Source organism: Stegastes partitus, unplaced genomic scaffold, assembly GCF_000690725.1.
Source record: "Stegastes partitus isolate 25-593 unplaced genomic scaffold, Stegastes_partitus-1.0.2 Scaffold110, whole genome shotgun sequence".
NCBI lineage: Eukaryota > Metazoa > Chordata > Actinopteri > Pomacentridae > Stegastes > Stegastes partitus.
This window is the reverse complement of record NW_007577841.1, coordinates 467,326-477,298: the sequence shown is the minus strand read 5'-3', so window position 1 is coordinate 477,298 and position 9,973 is coordinate 467,326.

Below are 9,973 nucleotides of genomic sequence, written 5' to 3'. Positions count from 1 at the left end.
GACAGAAGCCTATAGAATTAATTAGAAGAAGGCTTTTTGTATAGTAAACTTTTAATAAACTAATTGTTATAATTTGGAGCCTAATTATCTAGGCAAGTACTTTGGTAAATAAAAGCTGGCTTCCATAGTGAGTGTTTTTATTCCATCATGCAGCTCGGAGCCAACTGATAGCCAGGAGAAAAGATTATGGTACAAACCACTTTCTGCTGATTATCTTCTCCCTAAAAGTTACAGCTCGGAAAATCTCTACATTCTGCTGTGGCAGCCTTATCTCCCTGCAATGCCTCCAACAGTTTATGTAGTTATTTGTGTTGGTGCAAACATAGTGAACCAAAAGTCATTTGAACCAAAATGAAAGACAACCTTTAAATCTGAGGAGACCACGTTCAACTGTCATTTCAACACATTTTAAGCTTCTGTGCGTCATTTTATGCCATTTTCTACAAACAGTGAGAAGATAACCTTTAAGTAGAAACACTGACGTTGTTAATATCTTGATGGTTTTGGCTCAGCCTACAGTCCTTGAGAAAACAATGTGATTTAGCTTTTTTTTTTCTTTACATCTAGCTAGCTACCAAGTCAAGGGTTAGAGTTGGGATTTACAGTTAGCAGAAAAGTGATTTACCAGTTTTAGTTCTCTTTTGACAGGAACCACCCATCACACAAGCGATTTTCATAACACGAAACACAAAACTGCTGGTCAATGATTTCTTTATTTAAATTTGCATTGGTGTAAATGACTTTCTGGTTTATTACATTTTCCTTGACACTTTTTCAGGAATTGCCATGAGACTGGGATGGATGTGCACATAAAATACAGGCTGAATGTAGCGAGACCTCAAAAGTTCAGGGGTCATAAAAACTGCCTCTACAATGTACAACCCTCTTTCTGTTTGCTTTGAGGAAAACCATTTCATTTTTCATTTGTTTCAGACATTGAGGGATTGTCTGGGAGGGGGATGGGATGGTGATGGAGTAGGAAGTGACCTCCTGACCTCTAGGGTGTGCAGCTGCTTGATGGAGGCAGTGAAACCAGACACCAGAACATGAGCAAGACGTTTCAGAATCCAATACTGAGATTAAATCCGGTGAAACATACATAAAATGACAAATCTAATTTCTTTGAACTACCACTAGGAAAAAAAAAAGTCTACCGGGGGAGAGGAATTTGACATTTAATACATGGATTCTCAATGTTCATGTATTTTTCAAATATTCTGCCTGTATCAGTCTGGAGGGCAATGTCAGTACACTACTTTGGCCCATTAGATGGATAGAAACTGTGCAGATCCCCAGATAATAAATCCTTGTGTGGAATTAAATTTGTCTGTTAATTAAAATGCAAAGAAATACAAGATTGCAAATCACCGCCTGAAACCTAAAATTGCTATTAAGAAACATGATTATATGTACGTTTGTGTTTCTTATTTTGGGAGTCAGAATTTTTTTTGCTATGACACTCAGTTTATCTTTGCACTTTTCAGTTTTTCTGAGCGTGGTGTACAGTAATGGTTAAACGTTTTAGAGGTGTAGTGCACTTCTCTTGCTCCTGTTATGGTTCAGTAATCTGTCAGTCACATCCCGTAAGCAACTCTGGGAAATGACTACAATGATAATAATAGCAATAATAACTTTGTTTGTTTGTATAGCGTTTTTCAAAAACAAAGGCATAAAGTGCTTTAAAATGAAACTAGTGTCAAATCAGACAAATAATGAAAAAAAAATCAACCAAATAAGATTTCAAATATACAACATAGAGAAGATAAAATAGTTAAGTCAAGTCACTCCAGTGTACCTTCCAGTAAACAGGATAATAATTTGTTTTACAAAAGTAACCGAAAAACACCAAACAGTACAGTTAAGACCCTGTGGTGTTATTTAAGGATTGATTATATCCAAATAATTTATGTATTAGTGAGTAAAACCTACAAAAATTATATAAAATAATGACCATAGAATTCAGTAGCACAACCTAAAAATTGAAATGAATAATTTTTACTCTCAGTTATATCAATGAGAACATTTTAAACCAGAAATATTCTGACAAGTAAGACGACATACCTTTTGTCCTTATTGTTAAGGAACGCTTAATGACTTTATTATAAGCACGCTAAAGCTTAAAACAGTGTTTTAAGCTATGTGCTATCCTTTTGTTTTGGTACAGGTCTTTGACTCACTTTATCATGGAAATGTGACTAAATCTTTCCGTGTTCCTCGAGTCAGCAGGTATGGCTAAAAACACTGTTGTTGTTTTTTTTTTTTCACTCAGCGCATTAACATAACAATACCAAACTGTTTTATGTAACAAATGATATCTTGGGATCTTCTTCTAAAAAGGTAACTAACACAATTATTAGTTTTAATTGTGATTTAGAGGTTAATTACCGACAAGCACTGACAGCAATAGATGCTAATGTAATTAATGATCAAATCTAAACATGGACATTATGCTGTGCTGAAGGGATGTAGGGCTTGCAGCACATATTTAATCATTGCTGCATGGTACTCATTAACCCTGTCCAGACACATTTTTCCTTTTGCTGGAAGGAAAACCGGCATTAGCTCGTCACTGGGGAACTGTACTGCAGCTGCAAAAGCTAAACTAAAACAAAACAGTGAAAATAACTGCAGTTTTTCATCCAGTGAATGTCAATTAAATAGATGGCAGATTTTTTTTCATTGGAAACAACAGGAAGGTTGGCTTATTAAAAATAAGTAAGCAAAGTTGCAAGTGTTTTCATGAGTAAGATTCTATACATGGGATATTGTTTATGGATTCATTTTGACTGAGAATGCAAAGTGAATCCCTCAGGAGGAACTGGAAAACAACGCAGGGGAGGAGCGAGGTCTGGACTATAGGTTGCTTAGTCAGTTACCGCTACAACTTCAGATAAGCGTCAGAAAATCGATAGATGTCTTTTTACTGTCTCGTCACATCACCGAGACAATCAATGAACAAATTCCAACAGAAGTAGGTTTGCCATCTGGCTGAAAGGTTCCACTTGTAGTATACACCTGAAGAAACTCACTCTGAGTTCCTCTGTCCTTGGCTGCTTTAAGTAGCATCCACGATGATGACAGACTTTGATCGGTTTCCTCATCACTGGCTGAAGAATGGAGAAAGCACAGCAGGGAAAACAGTCGTAAATACTTGCTAAACAAATGGCATTATCCCCAGCTGGGCTTTGTGTTTTGTTTCAACTACTAAATGTTTGCATCCTAGGGAACTAAATAAAGTAAAGTCATTGTTATTGGGAGCTGGTTAGTGTGCTGACATTAGCAATCAGCTAAAAGCACTGTTTTGCAGGAGCAAATGCAGAGAGAGATTCAGTGTTTTCAGGCTCTGAAACAAAAATGCAAGTCACAACAAAACTGGAGCATTTGGAGCTGTAAATAAATGATTGCCCTTCATTCTCATCCCCCATCACCCCTTTTCCACCTATGTGTCACAGTTACTGTTTCTGTGCACGTTAACTTTGTTTTTTAGTGGTGTTCTGTCCACAAACAAGTTTTACTTTTACTTCTGGGCATAAAGGTGGAAAAAAACATCTTAAGAGTTCAGTCAGTAAAATGGAGAGTGTACATTTTCCCTATTGTTCTGGGCGGTGATGAATGGATAAAGGGTGTCCGCTTTGACGGTGGTTCAGGGTGAATACTAAAACAATAAGGGAAAAAAAAACATCTCCTATAAAATAGAAGGTATTCCCTGTGAAAATCGATCAACAGCTTTCCTGTTGAAGTGTAATCCACAGAGACGGCTTCCCCTCTTGCTTTGAATTAAAGCATTTAATTAAAACCAACAAGGACTGAAGCAGCCCTGGACAATGCTATTAGGAGTGGCTTTTATTATAGAGGAACACCTGATGAAAAGCAATCGCTCATGTACGAAAACACCAAGCTGGAGGTATATTTACTCTGGCCTCGGTGTGTCTGTATGTGCACTCTTACTCCTGCTCTGGGATGCAAGTGGAGCAGAAGGCGCTTTGCAGAATGGATGGCTGCTGTCAGACGGAGGAGAAGAGATGGATTGATCGTGGAAGAGAGAGAAAGAGAGTGAAAGACAGTGTGAAGAGTGTGAGACTGATAGCAGATGGTCTGTGAGAGATCGAGTTCTCTGCTCCTCTTTCCATGCTCGCTGGAAGGAAAGAAGAACCCTGAAGAAATAAAAGGACGCAGTGATTAATTGAAGAATTGATTTTTTCCCCGCAACCGAGTCTCCTGCATTCCTTGTCTACCTTTTGACTTATCTTCTCGCTGCCAAATCCTTTCAAGACATTTTGTTATCTTATTAATCAAATACCCTTCACATCCAGTTTCTGTCTTGTTTTTACCTGCCGGCAACCACACCTCTAGTGTTGTAAGACATCAGATGGGCTGATGGAAAAGCATGACAAATTACAAGTGTTAGTCATGCACCCTTTGCTTTAACGTTCGAATTTGGCATCTAGTGAAAGCCATTACAGAGCCCTTTATCCTTTGCTGACAGTGCTCTGTTTGCTCGACAGTGGAGAAAGATAGGCCGCTGTCAGCGTTTTAATCCACTGTCGCAATTTAGTTGGACATCCCTCGTGCTAATAGCCTTAAGCCATTTTAACTCTATGCGTGTCTGTGTGTGTTTTTTTTAGGTTTTATCTAAAAGAAGCAGCTTTGGTTTTTGCACCTAAGCAGAGGAATTGTTCTTTTTTTTTTTTTCTTAGATTTTGGGAAACATAATATTTGCACTTGCCACAAATTGCATAAAAAGATCAATACCACTCTCCTGTGCATCCATATGGAACCAGAGCCAGAAGTCACTTCGCTTATCTTAGCGTAAATACTGGAAACGATAGATATAATATAAAACTGGAAGTATTTCCCCAAGCTATTCCATTTGAGTATAGGTTTAGGTGGTTAGCTTAGTTTGTAATGAAAGAACTGGAAGCAGGGGAAAGCAGCTACCCTGGCTCACTCCTGAGACTAAACATACAGCTATAAGCATGTCTAAAGCTCACTTATTTGTTCTGTGCTTAATTCATATAGAAAAAGCAAAATGTTTTGGTTTTATAGGATTCTGTGTAGTGGAACTATTTTGATGCAGGGACTTGCTTTAGTCTCACTGCATGTCAAGCTCACAGTGACTTAAAGATTCCAGGAAGTTGCTCAGTTTCAGAGTTGCTGGTAGGTGTAGTTTTGAACTTTAGTCACCGCTAGTTTATCTACTTCTCGCTGCCTTTATCCAATCTAAGCTACCTGTCCTGGTTCACATACAGTTGTGACTCGATAATCCGACACGAAATGTGAAACCTTCTTTTATGTCGGATAGCAAGGCTGTCAGATTGGTGGAGATACAAGGAAGGCTTGATGCTTGAGGGGTAATTTCTGGTTAATTATTGTCTATAGCTGTCACAATATACATAGCTATATACGGATCAGAGGCCTGTACAACTAAGTTGGACTAGGGGTTGGCAAGGTAACTTTAGGTTTAATTCTGGGGTTTCAGGGCTACAGTGGCGGCTCTTCTTACTGGGGTGGAAGACTATGTTCAAGATAACAGATTATCCATCTATTTATTTTTTGCTTATTTGAGATTGAGTCACAGTAGCAGCAGGTGAAGCAGGTCATTGCTGACGTCCTTCTCACCAGCAATGCTTTCCAGTTCCTCTGGGGGATTCCTAGGTCTTTACAGATCAGATAAGATATTCTGGGTGTATCCCGGGATCTCCTCTCAGTTGACTGTGCCTGGAAAACCTCTGAAGGAAGGCACTCGGAAGCATCCTAATCAGATGCCCAAATCACCTCATCTGGTTGATTTTAATTCAAAGGAGTAGTGACTCCTAACTCTCTCTGGATGTCTGAGCTCTTCACCTTATCTCCAAGGCTGAGCCCAGCCACTCTGCTGCGGAAACCTATTTGTGCATCTGCAGCCTCATCCTTTCGGTCACCACCCAGAGCTCATGACCACAGGAGAGGGTTGAAGCGTAGATCGACTGGAAATCTAGAAATTTGCCTTCCAACTTAACTCCCTGTTTACTGCAATGGTCAGATACACTGCACGAATCCATATGTTCATCTAATGCTCCATTTTCTTATAACATGTGAACAAGATCCCGCGATACCTGAACTCCTTCATCTGGGGTTGCAACTCTCTCCAACCCAGAGGGAGCAATCGACCGATTTCAGGCAGATCAAAACGTATAAAAAGCACATCTACTGACCGATCAATTATTTTCCCATTGATCAGGTGTAGTCCTTCTGCAGATATTGAAAATGTCTCTAAGCAAGGCAAGAACTTCAAGCATCTAAACCATTTTTCTTTCCCTGACAAGCACATCTATTTGACACATAGAGTCTGTTGGAATATTGAATTTTGTGAAAGCACTGATAGCTTCTAATTGACACTAGCATCATTTAATGCGTATTAATGAGTGAGTTGTGCCGATCTTAAGAAGGGGATAGAAGAATACATGCAGGCCAGAGAGACCAAACTCAGGGAGGTTAAGCCAGGTCAGATAGAAGGAATGCACACACACACACACACACACACACACACACACACAAACACTTATCAGTACTTTGCACCCAGAGACATACCATCCCCCTATAAACTAATAGTAGTTAAGACAAAAGAAAAGCACTGACATCCAGAGAGCGAGAGATGTTAGTGGGGAGGTTTTCCTTCACAGGGCGCGGATACTGTGGATTGGATGGATTGGGTGCCAAGAGATATGGACATATCTGTGCACCAAAAAAGGGAGAGCTAAGCTTAAACCAACAGATAGCCATTCATGTTTCACTATTTAAATTCAGTGTCTGTGTTTAGTAGCCAATCACCTTGCACTACACTGAATAAAATGTTTATGCTTACATGAAGCTGCATTCATTGCTGGGGAAGTTGGTTACAGATAACAGCTTGCTGACTGTGATTTTCTGAATCAGTAATGGATCCTTGATCAAGTAAAATATTATATTGCAGAATAAATAGCAGTTAATGAGAGAAGTAGTTTGTCTTCATCTCAAAAAAGCAAACACGCCTCAACAAGTCTCAGTGAAGGGAACTCGTAAAGCCACTTTGCATAGCAATTAAATCCTCATACGGACACTGATGAGCACAAAAGCTTTGTTATTATTTGTTTGTATTTTACAGTGAGTTTACTTACTGATTTGAATGACATTATGTTTTTCTATTTGTTCTTAACTTGCTCCCAGGACTGTTTAACACCACGAGGGGTGAAGGTGAAACACTAAGTAAGAATAGCCTCCATCTAAACAGTACAATCAATGGAATACATTAAAGTTCGATCTACTCATGCCCTAATGATGGGCCAGTGATTTTGATAACCCTATTAACTTACACTTTCACACAGTCAGCATTTTTTTTTTCCTGCTTTCTTTCTTGCTTTGGCTGCAGCAGCAGAGACACCTTTGACCTTTTGGTTTAGGATCATAGTTTGTCCTTTTTGTGAGAAATATGCAGCTCTAGACCTGTCCGTGTTAGCCCCTTTTATGGGAACACGTTCGCAGATTTGGAAACCCTGGGTTGACTTAGTGAGCTGATAACCAGCTTCATGTGACCAATGTCTGCAGTTGTTAGACTCAGTGAAGCCAGATAACAAAAAGATATCTTCGGTATGTTTAACTTGCTTCATCGTATATGGTACTGGATTGCAACCTTTCAGTTCAGCTTGAGGTGAGACTTGTGTCCCTGGAATCACCTCGTATCACCTAAATAAAATATTTCTCGGTCATATAATTACTTTCACAGCCAGTGATGCTGAAAATGGCTGTTTCATTACTAATAAATCAAATTGTAATGGCACATGGCTCCATTTTAAATGATTTACTCTACAACCTACAAACCTTACCTTCCTACATGTAGGTCTGTGAGCAGCTGCTGATGTTTACTGGCATAGATTCATTAGTTTTGTCTGACAGCTGACAGATTATTGACTTGTTTGTATATTTATGATGGCTCTATTTTATTATGTGTTTCATAGCATTTTTTAAATTAAAATTTTAACAATGTGTGAATTCTGTGTGGGCTGCAAGGTGGCGCAGTTGGTTAGCACTGTTGCCTCGCTCAAAGAAGGTTGCCGGTTCGCGTCCCGGTGGGGGCACCGGAATCTTTCGGTGTGGAGTTTGCATGTTCTCCCCGTGCAGCGTGGGTTCTCTCCGGGTTCTCCGGCTTCCTCCCACACAGTCCAAAAGCATGTTGAGGTTAATTGGTGATTCTAAATTGTCCGTAGGTGTGAATGTGAGTGTGCTTGGTTGTCTGTCTCTAAGTGTAGCCCTGCAATAGACTGGTGACCTGTCCAGGTTGTCCCCTGCCCTCGCCCTAAGTCGACTGGGATAGACTCCAGCCTTCCCCCCACGACCCTTGTGAGGATAAAACGGAGTATAGATAATGGATGGATGGATGAATTCTGTGTTAAACTATAATTTTTCAGTGCCTCTGCATTTTTACCTGTTTTTTTTTTTTTTTTTTTTAAATTACACCATTCTTGAAGCTTTGGTTGTATTGTTAACTGGAACTGAATTGAATTATGTTTTGAGAGGCTGCAAACACAGCTTGAACTAAATAGGATTTAGCATACAGTGCAGTCCAGCTGGCTCTTGTTGAGGTTGCCCTGTCCATTTGTGCTGTTTGTCCATAATTCTCTAAGAGCAGCAACATTCACAAGATGCTTTAGAAATAAAACAGCAATAGTCGTCTTTTTGTTTCCCTTTTCTGAAGACATTAAGCTTCGGTGCACAACAAATATTGGTAGCAGGGATACCAGTCTGTGCTACTTGGTATCCGATCATTAGTGCTATTGTACATCACAAGCAAAGGGGAATATCTAGCCTTGCTCTCAAACACTCAAACTTTTTGTTCACACTAACAGAAATGTAAAAATCTAGTTTTAGAGTACCTGCTGTAACTATTTCTTACCAAAAGAGTTTTTTCCGCCCTCTTCTGAGTAGCGTCTTTATTGTTTTCTTGGCAAACTTGTGGTGAGAACAAGGCTCAAGGAAGTCACTGTGCCTGGCAGTTATTCACCAGCTTCTATTTGTGTGCAGATTTAACAAAAGATAATGTGTTGATTAGGATAGTGAGTTCCAGTTGAGTTGGTTGCAATATTTTTTAAGTTTTGAAAGTGCCAGGTTAACTTTTTATTAGTTGCCTTCTGACTATAGCTCCACACTTAGTGTACAGGCATGAGTGTGATACAAATCTTGTAATGTTTCCCAAAATGCTGATTATTCTTTTAAATTATTGAAATGTTTTTTGTTTGTTTGTTTTTTTAAACCTACGAGCCCAGCTAGTTTCCCTGCCTCTACATTTATGCTCTTATCATGGCCATTATAAGGGCTGACCATATGTGTTGTATCTTGTTTTAAGGTTTTCTTTTTTCAGCATCTTGCATAATTTGGAAGCTCTGGACAGTCAGAGGATTTTGATTCTGAATTTGATATGATATAATACCAAGATTATTTTTTATATAAATGGAAAAAAATATTTTGAACTATGAAATTGTTAAGTTTTTAAATGTGTCTTACCATAAAAGCTGGCAGCTGGTGTGATACTGTATGACTTAAAAAAAAACAAAAACATTTTTGGTGCCTGAACAAAACACCTGTCATCATTTTAAATCACTGAAATCTTTACGTACAGTAGCCTACTTGCAAAAATGGCTTAGTAGACAAATGTTTGTATTCCCATCTAGTTCCTCACAAGGGGCCCCCAATGGCCTCTTTGCTTTGGGCCCCCAAGAGTCTCGGATCGCTACTGCCTTTGCTGGCACAGGTGACCTGCACTTGTCTTCTGACCACAACTTTGGAATCGATGCAATGAAAAGCAAATCCGTGATTATATTCCATACAACCTGGGATGTAATTTCAGCTCTATGCTGGAGACAATGCAGAAATAGGCTGCAATTTCAAACCTTGCTTACTCTTTAGTGCGCAGTGAAACGACTCGTATCACTGGAAAGGGTAATTCTGCTGTTTATATGTA